The sequence below is a fragment of the Urocitellus parryii genome, chromosome 11 (genome assembly GCF_045843805.1).
Source record: "Urocitellus parryii isolate mUroPar1 chromosome 11, mUroPar1.hap1, whole genome shotgun sequence".
Lineage (NCBI taxonomy): Eukaryota > Metazoa > Chordata > Mammalia > Rodentia > Sciuridae > Urocitellus > Urocitellus parryii.
This window is the reverse complement of record NC_135541.1, coordinates 101,207,518-101,225,810: the sequence shown is the minus strand read 5'-3', so window position 1 is coordinate 101,225,810 and position 18,293 is coordinate 101,207,518. Positions and strand designations below refer to the sequence as shown.

General features: G+C 41.6%; 1 pseudogene; it reads left to right on the top strand.

Annotated features, from left to right (window-relative positions):
- The first annotated feature begins 1,212 nt into the window (after nucleotides 1-1,212).
- LOC113178437 (autophagy-related protein 16-1-like) lies at nucleotides 1,213-17,789 on the top strand (annotated as a pseudogene).
- Nucleotides 17,790-18,293: the final 504 nt, after the last annotated feature.

Below are 18,293 nucleotides of genomic sequence, written 5' to 3'. Positions count from 1 at the left end.
CTCTTAAAGATTGAGTTGGGATGGGTGTCATAGGCATCACGTTCCTGGTCTTTCAAAGCCTGCAAGATGGTACCCCTATTTTGCATGAATTAGGCACAAATAGAACTTGCCTTCTTGGGTTTTCTATCTCTGTCCTTGATCTTCTTTGCCAAAATTTGGGTATGTAGAAATATTTGTGCATATTCCAATCTATGACAGTTTTATCATCTGTATAGTTTGTATTCAATTAGAGACCTTTCCTATGGAAATGTTACTAATTTTTATTAAAAGATTGCTATTGTTCATGTAAAACATGAAAAAAAAATTCAGTGAATCTGACAGTGTGAACTTGGGGGACTAGATACTCAGAGCTATGACCAAGCAGAGGGATTCATGCAAAAAAGTATGTGCTTTCCTCTCTTGGGCTCAGTTCTGTTTCACACCCTCTTGCACTCCAGATGATCAGTGATGTCTCTCCAGCAAGAGCCTGTGCCTCCTGGGCATGCCAGTCTTGGCATCTGGCCTGCAGCACCTGGCTCCACATCCGGCTCCAGCTCACAAGCACTGCTGTGCAGTATTAGTGGGAATTGTTTTGTGTTGTTGGAAGGTTTCTTGGATACTCAGCAAGCATCAGCCTTTTAATTTTGGAGCCTTATTGTCATTCAGATGTGTACCTCTGCAGGTGTACAAAGTATCAGATTTTACTGCCAGTGGGTTGTACTTGAGAGACATGTCTTAAATTATATGATTTTTGGAGAAGTTTATATACTTTCTTGGAGACAGGATAGCCTTTTCTTTAATATCCATTTAAAATCTATTCATTTCATTTAGTGGGAGTGTTAACTTGTCACCAAACAGGACTCTACTCAAAAGAAAATTTAAAACTCCTTGGCTTATATGTGTAGGCTGGGTATGGTGGTACATGTCTGTAATCCCAGCAGTGCAAGAGGCTGAAGCAGGAGGATGGTGAGTTCCAGCCAGCCTTAACAAGGGCAAGGTACTAAGCAACTCACTGAGACCCTGTCTCTAAATAAAATACAACATAGGGCTGAAGATGTGGCTTAGTGGTCAAATGCCCCTGAATTCAATCCCAGACATACCCCCCCACTCCCCACCAAATTGCTTCTACACCCTGATGCCCCTTGACTATGGGATGAGAAAGCCCTGCTTCTGAACAATGCAGACAGTGTGCAGACCAAAGTACAAATACTGGACAACTTCCTGGACATTGGGATGGCCTGCAGTTGGCTTAGGGGTGGATCTGATGACAGTAGCAAGGACCCCATTGATGTCAACTATAAGAAGCTCAAAAGTGACGTTAAGGTAGTTGACAAAGACTCTGAAGAAGCAGAGATCATCAGGAAGTATGTTAGGAACACAGGCAAACATGCACAATGCCTATGACCTGTAAGTTTGGATATCTCTAAGGTAGAGTGCAAAGGGGAGAGCCAACAGTACAAACCCTTTAAGAAGCTTCACAATCAAAGGTTGCTGTGGCACAGGTGCAGGACCACCAACTTTGCTGGAATCCTGTTCCCCTGTCTAGGCATAGCCCTGCCTGAAGCACCTGTAGCAGGCTACATGTTTGGCAAAGGGATATTTTTTGCTGATATGGTCTCAAAGAGTACCTACTACTTCTGCACATCTCAGGGAGACAAGATAGGTTAAATCCTGTTGGGAGAAGTTGTCCTGGGGATCATGTATGAACTGAAGCATGCTTCACATATCAACCAATTACTGCAGGACAAGCAGAGTGTCAAAAGATTTGGGCAAAACTATCCCTGATCCTTTGGCTAGTATTACTCTGGAGAGTATAAATTACTGGGATCTCATCAGGTGTTATCCACACCTGCCTACTATACAATGAATACATTGTCTTTGATATTGCTTAGGTAAATAAGAAGTATGTACTGAAACTTAAGTTCAACTTTAACAACATCTCTGTTACCACAGAGATGTGAGTTGCACCCTGGTGACTCTAATTTGAATTAACTGTGTGCTCATGCACCAACACACCCAACAGAAACCTCAACTAAGCTGCCAATGGATGTTACCTTTACTAAATCTCCTTAGAAAGGGTTTTTACATGAACAGGTTAAAAGGTTTTTCTCAATTTTTCAAATCCCTTTTATGTTTAATGTTACATTGGAGGGTTTGGGGGTTCTATCTAGCCAGGCACAGTCCTGACAGATACATCTGACAGTAGAGGGAAATTGGGGGAGAGGTTTTGGTTTTTGGTTTGTTTTGTTTGCTTAGACTAGTCCTTTAAAAAAAAAAAAAGCCAAATTACAGCACTTGCCTTATTGGTTTCCCAAGAGATGGAAACAATGTGTTTCCACCCTTTTCTCTCTAAGTGTTCATCTTTAGTTTTAATTCTGGCAATGTGTGATGCATTTATTTTGAGCTAAACATAAAAACTAATTTCATACTAGAAATGTTACCATTAACAATATTTGTCAATATCATCAGTGATCATTTGCCTATTAAGTTTCTCAAACCAGAACTCTAAAAACACAAATAGTTTTTGGAAGTTACATACATTTTCTTTCTGTTTTCCTTTTTTGTATTTTTATTTAGAGACAGGGTGTTGCTTAGTTGCTGAGGCCAACTTTGAACTTGTGATCTTAGACTCCTGATCTGTTGGGATTGCAGATGTGCACCACTGTGCACAGCTAGAAAAAAAATCTTGTCTGGTCTTCTGGTGGTGATATGGACAGAAGCTAATTGAGCCATGTAAGAAATGCTTGCTTGTGCATCAGTCCTATGATGAACCTGTCACCTGTTTACCCCACTAAATTCACATGACCCAAGAATGGAGGAAGCATGATTCCCCAAGGGACAATCAAGGTGCTATTACCAGCAGAAGGGGAAACAGAGGCTGGAAAGCCCAAAATAGAGTGGCAGGTATTGCCACCATTCCACCCAGGCTCCTTGGGAGCCTGGACACCTCATCACACACAGTACCCACTATAGCTTTCCAAACTTTCTGAGTTTGAAATAAGCTGAAGAAGCTTGGTAGATTCCTTCTTGCCCTCTTCCTTGATTTTCTCTGGTCCAAGTATTTCTAACAATTTAGGACACCTCTGACCTCAAGAAATTCTCCCAGGTACCAATTACTGTCCAGGGAGTAGAAGATTTGACAAATTCCTTGATACTGACCTCCTAAGGGAGTCTAAGTTCCTTTCCTCACATATTTTGCCTCCTATCCTAGAAACGTCCATAGGTAAAGTGATATGATACTTTGGATATTCTTCCTTCTAGCAGGAAGTGGACATCTCTTTATTTTGGGCTTTCCAGCCTCTGTTTCCCCTTCTGCTGGTAATAGCACCTTGATTGTCCCTTGGGGAATCATGCTTCCTCCATTCTTGGGTCATGTGAATTTAGTGGGGTAAACAGGTGACAGGTATGTCATCCTTCTGGCTATGAAATTGGTGCGGGGCCAGGAATGTGACCTAAGCTGATCCAATGAGGCTCAAAAGCCAGAATATTCTTGGGACCCATGTAAAAGATTGGTTTCTTTTCAGCATAGCTGAGCTATAAGATGCATGTCTGGAGCTCCTGGGAACCCCAGCTCACAGAGCCTCTGAATATAGAGAACCGATGGAGACCTTGAGGGGAAAGAGGGAGGGTGGGACCAAATACTGATGATATTGTTTGAGCCCCTGGGTTTAGTCAGGTCTGAAATATGTATTTCCACCTCTGGGTTGTTCAGTTAAGCAATCCAATAAATCTCTTCTTCCTGAGTGTAGCAGGAATTACTTTTCTGTAATTCTCAATCAAAAGGATACTAACTAGTAAAGGGCCAATGAGGAACATGGGATGGAGGAGTCATTGGAGCAGACTTCTGGGGGACACTACATCTGGGCCCATCTTGAAGGTTAGGGGGCACCTACAGATACCTAGAATCCCATGTGATATGAATGCCCAGGATACCAAGAGACTGGAATTTCTCTAGAGTGGATCTTACCTGCCCACAGCTGATAAGAAGATGCCAATTGACCTGAAAAGCTTTTCTAAACATAGGTAAAGTGATATAGCTGAACCACAAGTCAAAGAATGCTTTTAAGGGTGGTTTTCCCTAGAGAAATAGATTCTGTGCCTGATTCTGGGTAACCCTTCAGGTCCAGGATAACAAAGCAGCTGGAGTGCACCCTTTACTCTGAGAGGAGCTAAAGGGGAAGGGGCAACCAACACACAGAGGATAGGTGCTGGGTCATTCCTTGTTGTCCAGGAAGTTCCTCCAGGGTAGTTTAGCCACTTGGCTCTGACAGGTTCCCTAGGGAGCAAGGATGATTGCATCAATCAAAGGTGCATGGAAAAAGCTAAGGGTCAATTTCTCAAGTCTCTCTAAGCCATGATCATTGTACTCTTGCGTCTCAGTATAGTTCATTATTTTGGGCCCAATCCTAGATTTCAACTTCCTAATTAATTATCAATTGTGTACTTGCTCGAAGTTTTACACTGGAGGTTGCTGTCCTTATGAAGAATTGTATGGCTTCCTAATAAGAATAATAAGAGATGGTAGAAAAATTAAACTTTGATTTAAAACAGCCTCAATATTTAATGTTTATTTTTAAAAATCAGCCTTTGCAAAAAGTCTCATCATAATATAGCACCCACAGCATGTGTCAGCTTGGATACAAGGTATAAAATCAAGCCACAATAGAAAGGGAACCAGTCAACAATTACTAGGCTCATAACATATCACAGGCTCTTTGAACACTTTAAGAAATTAGCTGAAATTATTACAGCTCATGGAGGATGACTGAGAGCTTCCAAGACTGATAAGAGCTAATGTAATGGGTTGGAGCTAATAATGCTTTGTTGGGGGAAGGGTGGGGGAATGAGTCAAATTATCTCTGCTGCACCCTGGTTCCCAGGATGCCAATAGAAGTAAATACAGATTGGTTCATTAGGAAAGGCTCTTTACTACAAAAACATCATTTGCTCTAGAGCTAGGCTCCCCTGCATGTTGCCACCATAGCTGGGGGCCAGGTTATCAGCCACATGGAAGTCTCTTTATCCCTACCTTATCCCCTGTTCCCCCATCCTCTGCCCTGTTCCTGACTCAGTGCATTCTCCTTTTCTTCAGTGACCAGCTAGGCCAACCAACTTTTGTCACCATCTTTTCTCTCTGTACTAGACTGGTCTTCTTTTCATAGTCAGTTGCTATACATATTTTGGGTCTATTATTTTCATTATTTAGTTCTAGAAGGTTGCCATAGTATCAGCAGTAGATAACAAGTACCAGGCAGTGTGCTAACTGCTTTGCTTTAATTGTCTCATATAATCCTCACTATAGCTCTCTGGTGCTCACTGTCAGTATTTCCATTTACTCCATGAGTATAACATGAAGTTACCAAAGGGAACTGGTGGAACTGGGATTTGAACCTGAGCAGGCTAGCCCAGGTTCTTCCTGCCAGGCCTTTCTACCTGTAGACATAGGGAGTGGGCGAGGCTGCTGATGTGGGTGGTCTCCCTGTATGGTGTTGCAGGTGGAGTTGTGGGTTTGCACTGCCTACCTAGTGGGAGATCCTGGAGTACAATAGATGGCCTATGGGCTTTGGGTGAGACAGATCCATTCCTATTTACTAGTAAATTACTCAATCTTTCCAAGTTCATTTTTTCTTACCTATAATAAATGTCAGTCCTCAGTACTCCCCCCACCTCCCAAAGTTAGGAAATAATACATAATTCTGGCTATAGAAAGTGAATCTACAGCTGTACCTTTAAGGCCTGGTTCATCCAGTCATTGCATAAGCATTAGCTGAATGTCCACTAAATGTAAGGCACGATTACTAGCACCTGAGGTATGGGGAAGAATGATGATGCCTAGCACAAGTGCAATGACTGAGTAAGAAAGGAAGTGGGCTGGACACAGAATCCTTGGAAACACTAACATTTAGGAGTGGGAGGAAATTCTGCAGCTGAGAAAGAGAAATAGCAATAGAAAGAAGGACAAGAAGAAGAGAGCTGAGAAGGGGCAGAGGCCATCAGGCTGGACTAGATGAGGTGAAGGAGGCACAGCACTTGCCTTGGATCTCAAATTTAAAGGGGCACCAAAGTTGTGTGCAATGGCAGACACCTATGATCCCAGTGACTTGGGCAGTTGAGACAGGAGAACTGTAAACCTGAGGCTTGTCCTTGCAACCCAGCAAGACCCCCCAAAAAAAGGGGTGGGGATATAGCTCAGTGGTAAATCATCTCTGTAAAGGGCACCAAAATAAAAAAAAAAACACCTCAGCAATAAAATCAGATTTCAATGCAACATTTAAAATAATCAAATTAATATAAAATTCATGATGAATCAAATATCAACATTTTACATAAAAACAGGATCTGACTCTGCACCTGAGATCCTGCCTCACTTACCTCACCCTGTGTTCAAGTGGAAAATGTTAAGTAAGACAAGGAAAGAAAACTGGAAATCTAAATTTGGCTGCACAGAGGTTGCTGATAACCACGGTGAGCTTAGTTTCATGATTTGAGGGTTGAGAAGCCAGATTACAGGTACTGACATTTCTCAAAGCATGATCCGTGAACCATAGCATCAGAGTTATTGGGAGCACTTGTTAAAAAAAAGGTCAGGGCCCTATACTTAATCTGTTAAATCAGAACCCTAGGGGTGGTGTGGGCGTAGGGAGGTAGACTAGTAATTTGTACGTGTTATTTTTAATTTTTTGCTGAGCTGGATTAAAACCTAGAGTTTCGTGATGTTAGGGAAGCACTCTACCATGGAGCTATGTCCCCAACCTTAACCTTTATTTTAAACCTCTTTGCTAAGAGCCATAGCCAAGTAGGAATGATGCATGGCATTTTTGGTTGAAAGGTGATGCCAGCAAGCCATTGAGATGATAATGATTATGTTAAGATGTGCATTCAGTTGGATATTGGACCCCTGCTGTCCTCCTCCGCCTGTTATTTTGGAGCTCCCCAGGGACTCCCGGAGAGTTCCCATTGTTTGGGGAAGAGTGGTAGGAAGGATTTCCGGAGGAGGGATTTTCCTGAAGGCCGCATGCGTGGTGTTCACAGGAGTTTTGGAAATAAAGTTTGTTCCTGCTTGAGTGGTTTGTGATTTTGTGCCCAGCCAGACTGTAGCAACTCTTTTATGCACACCAAAGGACGGCATTAGGGTGAACCTAGAGACATATTCTGATATTCCCTTTGGTCTGTGTTCTAGGTTTGAATCTGATCAATAATTAAAAAAAAAAAAGTAGGTGCCCTTTCTCACTGAGTTATATCCTCAGCCCTTTTTACTTTTTAAAAAGTTTATTTTGGTGGTATCAAATCCAGGGCCTCATGCATGTCAGGCAAGCATTCTACCATGGAGCTCCATCCCCACATCTCCAGAAGCCCCTACTTTCCATTTTGAGAACAGGTCACACCAAGCCACCCAGGTGGCCCAGAATTTGTGATCTTTCCACCCCAGCACACCCATAGCTGGGATTACAGTCATGTGCCACTACACCAGGCTGTTTAATAATTTTATCAGAAACTTAAATGGAAGGAAAAAAACAGCTCTGTTTAATTAAGTCTTCAGTCCTGCCCAGCTGCAGACTCTCTGGTTCATTCTTTCCTTTATTCAGCAAACAAGTGCCAGCCCTCCTAGATAATAGAAATGCAGAACTGAACAATGAAGGAGACAGATGCAGCTCCTGGTCCCTCAGTGGGGGTGAAAGAGATATTGACCAGGTAGTAACAATCAAATGTTATGACTATCAGGACAGAGGGAGGGACTGTGAGTACAGGTAATGGGAAACTCAGGTTCTCAAGTAGTCTGGGCCTCAGTGAAGGGCTTTCTAAAAACTGATGTTTAAATTGAGGTCTGAATATAGGAGTATGAATTAGTTAAATAAAAAGGGGGGTTTCAGAAGAAAAGGGGGTTCAGGCTAGGGGAAAACTCTATAATAAAAGGGTCTGAGTTGGGTGTAGTGATGTACACCTATAAGCCAGTTACCAGAAAGACTGAGGCAGGAGGATTACAGTCCAAGGGCAAGCTCTGGCAATTTAATGAGATCCTTTTTCAAAACAAAAAATATAAAGGACTCGGGTTATATCTCAGTAGTACGGTGACCCTGGGTTCAATCCTTTGTCCTGCCAAACAAAACAAAATAAATGAAATGGTCTGAGATGAATCCACAGGCAGACAGACCAAGAATACCCCCAGATCTTACCATGATACAAACTACCTCAAAGATGTCCAAATCTGCTTTCAGTCCTGCTCTGCCTACAGGGCTCCTGAACACAGGAACCTCAAACTCAGCATGTCCCAACTCAAACTTAACTACACCTAAACTTGCTTTCTTTTTATGTTATCTTCCCATTCACCTCGTTTCCCAAGCCAGAAATATGAGAGTCATCCTGAGGCATGAGTGGAGAGAGTAGCTGGGTATATAAATATGGAGCCCAGATTCCAGAAGGAAATTATCATGAAAATGGATGAGACCACTGAGGGAGAATTTGATAGTGTGAGCAGAGAAGAGGTAAAATAGATGGAGTCTCAAGGAACAACTACATTTAAGGGAAAGTATTCCCTTAAAGAAGAAAAAAGGGAGAAACAAAGAGTCTTGGCATCACAGAAACCCAGGGAAGAGTGTTTTGAGAAGTGGGAAAGTTTGATTGAAAAATGCCACTCGGCTCATGTATAAGGAATGAGGATGTAGTCACTGGACTCCACAATTAGAAAACCATTGGTACTCTTGACCAGACCAGCATCAGTGGAGTCAGGGCAACAGAGATTAGACTGCAGTAGGCAAAAGAGGAACCAGGAGAGCATGTGGAGACAGGGAGAGTAACTAGCCTTTTCAACAAGCTTCACTATGAAGGGCAGGATCTGGGTGCAACTTACGTTTGAGGCATGGATTTAATTTTATTTTTAAGGCAAAAGAGATTCCAGCATACAAAATACTGATGAAAAAAGCTGGTAATGAGGCAAAGGGGAACACTACTGGAGAGAAAAAATAAAGTCCTTGAGGAGATGGGAAGGGATTTAAATGTTGAACAAATGAGTATTAGTCCTAAGAAAGAATACCAAGTTCCACCTGATAGGAGAAAAAAGAGATAGAGGTCAGACTGGGGACACACTTACAAGTTGGGAATATGGAAGTCGATGGAATCCTTGACTTTGGGGATATGCCTGTAATCCCACCAACTGGGGAGGCTGAGGCAGAAGGATCATGAGTTCAAAGCCAGCCTCAGCAACTGAGTGAGACTCTGTCTCTAAATAAAATACAAAATGGGGCTAAGGACATGGCTTTTTTTTTTTAATCATCAAATGCCCTGTTCTAAAATATTAGAGAATATCAAGAGAAAAGCTTCCTTAAAACTGTTCTCTTTTTCTTTTGAAATTTTCTATTGTTTCGACCACTCAGCAAAGGCTACCTGCTTCTAAGGCAGGATCAAGCTTACAAGGAACAAGCTGGATCCTTGGGAAAACTCCTGCTTCAATTCAGGGGAAGTCATGCCTTGGTGGGTTTGAATGAAATTGTTGAGGATGTGATTCCTTGAGACTCTGCCAGCATTGTCCCACTCTTGTAAAAAGCTTAAGAGCCTGCTAATTACTGCCTGTTCTTTTATAAAAGTCATGATCAATCAGCAGTCCTGAGGTTGGCTCACTACCCCCAAAGGACACTCGATATGTGATTCCAGGAATGGTGTCCACTTAGCCTAGGCAAGCAAGACAACTGGGTGGACAACTGTGAATCAATCTCTAGCCCTGGAACTGCAGCTGGTAGTGGATAGTGGAGGCAGCTGGACAATGAAACCAAAGGGCACTGTCTTCACAGGATACTAATAGATGCAATATGGAGAGGAGAGACCCTCTGGGTTGGCAGAATAGGACACTCCAGGCTTCCTACCTTCACAGCTGTGTGAGGGGGTACATTTTCCATTTATGGCTCAGTTTAAGCTTTTTGATGTTCCATAAACAAGACAAACATATATTTTGGGCAAATCTGGTGTTTCAAACCCAGGAACTGCCAGGAGTGGTGGCTCCTGCCTATAATCCCAGCAACTGGGGAGGCTGAGGCAGAAGGATCAGGAGTTCAAAGCCAGCCTCAGCAACTGAGAGAGACCCTGTCTCTAAAGAAAACACAAAATGCGGCTGAGGACATGGCTTGGTGGTCGAGTGCCCCTGAATTCAATCCCTGATACTCACCCCCTACACCCACCCACCCTCCAAAAAAGAAAAAACAAACCCAGCAACTGAAAACTACCCTCTTGGCTCCTTGCTGGTAGACCCTCTTCTCTCTCCTTTCTGTTGCTATCCCCTCCCTACACGACCATCCAAGGCTCCCAACTCTTTCTTTTCAGATGCTCCCAAGTGCGACCCTCAAAAAAGCAACCATTTTCCAACGAAATTAAAAAAAAAAAATCAAAGAAAAGCCTGTCTAGTGCCAGGTGGGGAACATTTTAACTAGACAGGAAGGTCCTTTCAAATCCTCTTCTACATTTCTCCGTGAAGAGGAGGAAATCGCAATCACTTTTCATGGTCTCCAAGGGCGCCTTCACAGAGCAGAGCCTGGCAGAAGCAAGGAGCAACCCTGCGATGCTGGGGGCGCCCCTGGAGCTGCTTCAGGCTCCTCTCACCTTCTCCCAGGACGAACTCCGCAGGGATTCCCTACACTGAGGCGCAAAATCCTGGGCACCTGCGCCCCCTACTGGCCTCAATAGACACTCGGAAGCACGCGATTCTTCCTGTCAAACGTGGGTGACAGTTAATCTAACTGACTGAACTGCTCCCAACCGCTTGAACCTAGGACTGGAAACTGAGTCTGATCATCCCACCTCTGAGCTAAATAACACTTTTTCCTATTTCAAGTATTTTCTACTTGAATGGAAATAGGACAATAGGTCTAAATAGAAGCAGGTGTCCTGGCGAAGGATTTGGTCATCAGCGGGCTTAGGGTCACCTGAGGACAGAGGGGGGGGGGTCTTGCAGGGTCATGGGGCCCATTGGCCACGGGGTGGAGACCTCCAGTGCCAGCAAGCATGGAGCCCTCAGAGTCACTGGGGACAGGATGTCCCAAGCTTGAACACCCAGATTTGATGTATCCAGTTTCCCAGTGGTTGTGGCCTCAGGCCCCTGAATTAATGAGGAGCCAGGGGACATCACTGGGGGACAGGGCTGAATGGACAAGCAGCAGGGTACCATGGAGGACTCAGGGAGCAGCCACTGTCTTGAGCAGCCTCTTTCCCTGTCCTGAATCCTGCCTCTCCCCTCAAGTAGAACTTGGAGGGGAAACCAAGTCTCACTTAAGGAGTGAGAGAAAATGGGCTTTACCCCAACTAGACAAAAGTTTCCACCTAGAATTAAACTCTGATTGTTGGACTTAAAGTGTCCAGAGTGCTCACCATTACTGCATGGAACCACAGTAATGAACAAGTCCCAACTCGCCCTAGATTTGCAAGCCCTTTCTCAGGCTCCATCAAGCCCCAGCTTTTCTTCCTCTGGTGAGTACAGATATCACTCAGCTATTACTCTGTGGGTCTTCTAACCCATAAAGACATTATATCTCCTAATTTAGGTGTTCGTTTATCCTTTTAAAATTCTTTGCCACTTATACACTCTTATATGTTTTTTTTTGAAGTATTTCATTTTGGGAAAACTATTTTAAATTGGTATTGATTTCAAAAGTTTGCTTTCTAGTTATATATATTTCTATTAATAGAAATACATTTGAATTTTGTTTGTGTACATTGCACCCTACAATTTAGCTAATCCCGCTCATTAGTTTTAATATTTTGGGGAGTTTTTTACCCAGAATCTTTGGGATATTCTATATGGACAATCATATCATCTGTGATAGAAATAGTTTTATCTCTGTCTTTCCAAGAATGGATGCCTTTCTTCTTCTGCACTATCTCGTTGGTTAGGACTGACATAGAATGCTGATGTGACTGGTGAGGGTGGCCACTTTGCCTTTTTACCAGTGTGAGGGGAGGGCATTTGGTTTTCCCCAGGAAATATGATGACTGTGATGTTAGCTATTCCATTTCATAGATATCCTTTATCAGTTTGATAAGTTTTTCTTCTATTCCTAATATGCTATTTTTTTTAAATCACCAATAGATGTTCTCACTGAATTGCCTTTGCCTCTTTGTCAATAATCAATTGACCATACTGATGAGGCCCTCTTTGTGTAGGTTAATCTTTTTGTTATTTTCATTTATGTGTTTATCCCTTTGCCCATAGTACAATATCTTGTTAACTGTGGCTTTATAGTGAGTCTTAAAATTGAGTAGTGCAATACATATTGTCAAATACAGTTTCTATGCCAACTGATATTATTATGTAGTTTTAGTATTCAACTATCAACATAGTGAATTACAACAATTGATTATTTTACAGAGAGCCAGTCAGACATCCCTGGGTTTAACCCAGCAATTAAGGAGTTTCTCCCCCCACAAAGTCTACCAATAAGATATATAGATATAAAAGGATGCATTATGAGATTTGTCCCACAATTGTGAAGGCAGGAAGTCCCATGATATGCCATCAAAGCTGGAGAACCAGATGTAATTCAGTCTGAGTCCACAGTCTTAAGAAGCAGGGGAGCTTTCACTGCAGAGTTGAAGTGATGACTGTCCCAGCTCCAGAAGACAAAGTGAATTAGTTATTCCTCCATCTTGATTATTATTGCTGTTATTATCCTTTGCAGTATTAGAAAATGACTCCAGAGCCTTTTACATACTAGGCAAGCAATCTGCCACCAAGGTACATTCCAGCCATTTTTATTTTATTTTATTTTGTGACAGGGTCTCACTGAGTTTTCCAGGCTGGCCTTGAACTTGAGATCTTGCCTTAGCTTCTCAAGAAGTGGGAGTACAGGTGTGAGCCATCATGTTCAGTTCTCTATCTTTATTTTTTATGGGACTGTGGATGAATTGAATAATATGTACCCACTTCAGTGAAGATGGATCTTCTTTCCCAGTCCTGGGTCAAATACTAATCTTTACACAGGCAGAAAAAAAAAATGTCTCACCAGTTATTAGTGTGTACTTTAATGCAGTTGAATTCATATTAGAAAAAAAAATCACACCCACTTATTGTATTGCTTATTTTTACATTGCTGGAATTAATTTTTAATATTTTATTACAAATTTGCATGTATGTTCACAAGGGTTATTGATATGTAGGTTTTGGGGTTCTTTGGTTAAGTTTCTTTTAGAAAGCAGGGATCTCTTTAGTATTGTATTAAGGTCATGCTGACTTCACAAAATAAATCATGAAATATTTCCTCCTTTTCTATTTTCTGAAAAAAAAATTCTGTAACTTTTATAATGTTTCTTCTTTAGTTGTTAACAAAATTACCCAGTTAATTAATATGGACATAGAGATTATTTTTTATTATTAATATGGTTTCATTTTGAGTTAGTTTAGTAGTTTGGGGTTTTCAAGAAATGAATCCACATTTGAATTTATATGATAGGGTAGTTAATAATGTTATAAAATTTCCATATTATGCTCTTGATATTTTTAGGATCTTTAATGATATTACATGCCATTCTTGATAATACTAATGTGTGTTTTCCTTCTTTTTTCATAAATACCAGTTAGAATATTACATTTTTTACTTTCTCAGAAAATAACATTTTCAAAAATTAAAGGGAGAATTGAGGGAGAGGATCTAAACAGTGGAGTTGGAGAGTCAGAAGAACCACTGAGAAGGTAATGAAGGTAATGCATAGAGCTGATATGTCCATTAACTCAAGTGTGTCCTCAAGGAAAGAAGTGCTGGACTCACCTAGGGAGTTATTCCTTTGTGGTTCTGCACCCAGATATCTGGGTATGGGCTTCATGCCACTGTGGGTCTATGCTGGCAGCAGTTACGAAGGAGAGCTCTGTGGAAATGGAGGAGAGCAAGGGAAAGCTGGAACCCACCAGTTCCTCTCCATCTGTTCATCACCACATTAAACCAGAAGAGTCCTAAATTTATAATCTAGACTAAAATGTAATTGATATTTTAAGAAAACATGCAATTCATAAATGTGTGTGCACCTAATATAAGAGTTTCAAAATACGTGTAGAGAAAAATGACAAGAATTAAAGGAAATCTACCATCACATATAGAGTTATAAACATTTGTTGTCTGTAAAAGGTAAAACAAGTACAAGAAAAGAAAAAAGTGTGTATGGCTATAAAAGATTTAAATACTACAAGGGTATTTAGATTATTATATCTAGCAGATAGAGAAGAAACATTCATTTCAGGATTACATGGAACATTCACCAAAGTAAACTGTGAGGTACATCGTGGTTATAGTTTTAATCTTGTATTTTCCACACATACTTATGTGCTGAATGTTGGGTCCCTCACCGATGACACTATTGGGAGTGGTGGAAACTTTGGGAACTGGGACCTATTTTGAGGAAGTAAAGTCATTGGAGGCATGTCCTGGAAGGAGGCAATAAGGACTTGGACCTCTTCTGCTCCCTCACTTCCCACACACAATGATGTGAACACCCTTGATCCACCACATGACCCCAACCAAAGTGTTTGGCTTCACCACAGGTCAAAGAAAAGGGGCAAAGAATCCATGGATTTAACCTTTTAAAACATTTGCTTAAACACATTTTTCCTTCTTTTAAGTTGTTTATCTTAGGTATTTTGTCACAGTGTTGGCAAGTTAACTCATACAATCATAAAGTGAGTCTCAAGATTTTCTTAAGAATTTTTTTCAGTGTATATTATTTGACAACAGAATTAAATTATGTGTCAACATTGTAAGTATCTGAAAGATAACCAAACCTTTTGGAATTGAGTAGTGTATTACCTTTAAAAATACATGTGTGTTAAAAAATTACAAGGAAAATTGGAAATTATTTTGAGCTGAAGGATAACTGAGATTCAACCAAGCAACAGCAATAGTAGGTAGATGAAGAAGATCTTAAAAGAGCATTTCTACATCCACCTGCTTACATTAGAAAAAGACACATAAAATCAAGGATGTCTTGAGCTCCCAACTTGGAAGCTACAAATAAAGAAAGGAAATAAGCCAAAGTAAATGGATGAAGGGAAATAATAAAGATAGGAGGAAAAATAAAATAGAAAATGATGACACCATAAAGAAAAACAATAAAATGGAAAATGATTGTTCAAAAAGCTGAGAGCAAGACCAAGCAAGAGAGAAGCACAATAAGCAATACCAAATACAAAAAGCATCTCAATAGATCCTAATGTACTACAATAATGTAGTATTGTGTATCTTCCTGTAAGGTTCTATTGTATAAAAAAACATTTAATTCAATGACAACATATTTTTTTAAAAAAACCAGAAAAAAGTGAAAAATCTGAATAAGTATATATACATGTGATAGTAATCAAATTTATAAAAAACATATCAAATGTACTCTAAAACTATGACTTCATTGGTGATTATGTCAAATATTTAAGAAAGAAATAATACTAACCTTATCCAAAGTTTTTCTGATAACATGCCCTGGATATACGATACAGCCAAACCCATAATATGAGGTCAGAAGAATCCTGGTCACAAAATGCCCAAACAACACTTAAATGTTTTATTAAAACTTATAACTAGTATTACTTTTTTTCAGTGCTGGTGATCAAACCCAGGGCCTTGTGAACCCTAGTCAAGGATTCTACTGCTGAGCAAGAACCTCAGTCATCCCAAGGACATTTTGAAATAAGAAAATGATGAACTAATATTCTTCATGAACAGAGACACAATAAACATCACCAAATGTTAGAAAAGTAAATCTCAAACAATTACAAAATGGACATGGCATTGGGAGCACCTGTGTGTGGAGCTGATCTCTGGGGCTGCTCTCCTTCCTGTCTCCTTTGGTCCCTTTATGCTGTGGTCACAGGCCTCCACTAGGATAGGAGTCCCTTAGGTGCTGTGGCAACATGCCACTTCTTCAGGCTTAAGTGTTGCTGGCATCTCCAGCTGACATGCCACCTTGCAGAGGAGCTGAGGTGCTGTAACTGGATGCAGAGAGAGTCTTTGGGGAGATAATCCTGCAGTTCCTGGACACAGTGGCACATGGAATGTTGACATATCCAACCAGACCTTGAAGGACAAATATGATACCATGAAGGTCACTTCTACTGTCTTGGAGGAGAACCTGAGGAAAACTACTGCAGAGAACCAGGAGCCAGTCACTAGGCAGATGGCCAAGAAGGCCCAGGAAGCCAGCTGCCTCAATGCAGAGAAGGAAAAGGACTCCAGGAGACAGCAAGCCTGGCTGCAGAAAGAGCTTGCCGAAGCCACAAAGGAACTGCTGCCCATTGAACAGGATGATGACACTGAAGTCATTGTGGATGGGACAGAGCACACAGAGGAGATCTCTCCTGTGCAAGCTATCAGCAGAGCATCTGCTAAGTGACTCTCACAGCCTGCTGGAGGTCTTCAGGATTCTATCACTAATACCTTTAGGAGATGCTCTGTCTCTCCATTTCCAGTCCCCCAAGACAATGTGAGCATTCATCCTGGCTCTGGTAAACATATGAGGGTACCAATTACTACTGCCTTATGTGTCTTTGATGCACATGATGGGGAAGTTAATCCTGTGCAGTTCAGGGCAGGTTTCCTATTACTGGCCACAGGTGAATGGAAATGTTGAGTTATGGGAAGCATTTGGAGACAAATATGAGTTCAAAGGCTCCCTATCTGGTAGTAATGCTGGAATTACAAGCATTGAATTTTTTTTTTTTTTTTGAGAGAGAGAGAGAGAGAGAGAGAGAGAGAGAGAGAGAGAGAGAGAGAGTTTTAAAATATTTTTTAGTTTTTGGTGGACACAACATCTTTATTTTATTTTTATGTGGTGCTGAGGATCGAACCCAGTGCCCCATGCATGTTACCACTTGAGCCACATCCCCAGCCCCAAGCATTGAATTTTCATTTTTTTCTTTTTCTATTTTTTATTGGTTCTTTTTAGTTATATATAACATTAGGATTCATTTGATAGTACTGGGGCTTACAACTTCAAATAATTTTGGAAGCTGAATCTGGACTGTGGATGATTATTGATTATAGCACATGCTCACAGAACATAGTGGGAAAGTGTTCCCTGCTGATTTCCTGCTGGACAATGCATGGATGTCTCAGGAAGTCATGACCTGGCCCTTGAACTCTGGGATCTATGCAAGAAAGCATAAAGAGAGCATTTGCAGGATTCAGTTACAATGATGTTGTTTGCACAGAGCAATGTGTGATGACTGGACTTTTTGACAAGAAAAGTAATTTCAGGGACATCTGATCAGAGTGTGGTGTGAGAAATGGGGCTGTTGGGGAAGATTTTTGCTTTGGATCTAAACCCAGAAAGGACTGAACTTCTGAGCTCTTCCCATGATGACTTTCTGAAAATCATTGATTTTCAGACAAATTCTCTCAAGCAGAGGTTCAGTGCACCTGGATTCAAGTGCAGCTCTGACCGTACCAGAGTCTTCAGGCCTGATTGCAGTTATGTGGCAGCAGTCTTGGCCAAGGGCTCTCTCTGTTCTCTCTCTATGTCTGGATTGTGCTCACAGGGAAAGAGGAGAAGGTTCTTTCAAAACAGCACAGCTGCTCTCTTAGGCTGGATTCAGTGAGGCCCAACTGCTAAGTGAGCCAGACTTACAGTGCATGGAGAATTTCTCTAGAATTCTTTTGCTGTCAACGAGTCTCTGCCTGGGCAGGTACAGCTGGATTTGGAATGCACTGGGTATGGTTTACAGTCTTGACTCCAGTGCTCTTCTGGTCTCTCCCAGAAGCTCTTCTGTCAACACTGTGGTGTGGTCTCCCTCCAGTTTGCATGTTGTCAGTGTGAACAAAAGCAGCAAATCTATGCTAAGGGCACAGAATTGATGACCTTCAGGAGAGTAGCAGGGATGCACACAGTCCTGTCCTGTGGGCACAGGTCCTTCCAGAGAAGAGCCCAAGTCATGCAACATGGTGGCCTTCCTTTGTACAGGATTTCTGAGAATTTTGACTAAGCTCTCTAATGGCTCGGAGGAAAAAATACTGAAACAGCCTGACCCTGCAAGTCACCTGGCCAAGGATCAGGCTCTTGTCTCAGTTGGTGTGGGAAACACTAGTAATTCTGATCTTCCATACCTCATTGGGGAGCCACAGGGTCCCCTCTAGCTCTTCTCACTGGATGACAGTGCCAGTGACACCCACATGTCCAGGTTTGTCCACAGCTGTGCTGCTCCCATCCAGTTCTACCAGATGCACAGCTATGGGAGGCCATCCTTGCATGTGATTTTAGTTACCTCCCTGGCTGGGTGAGAGACACTTAGAAACAACTGTGTTAGAGCCTTCCCCACCCTTTTCCAGGTCTGAGGGCTTGTCCTTGCAGAGGCATGTCTG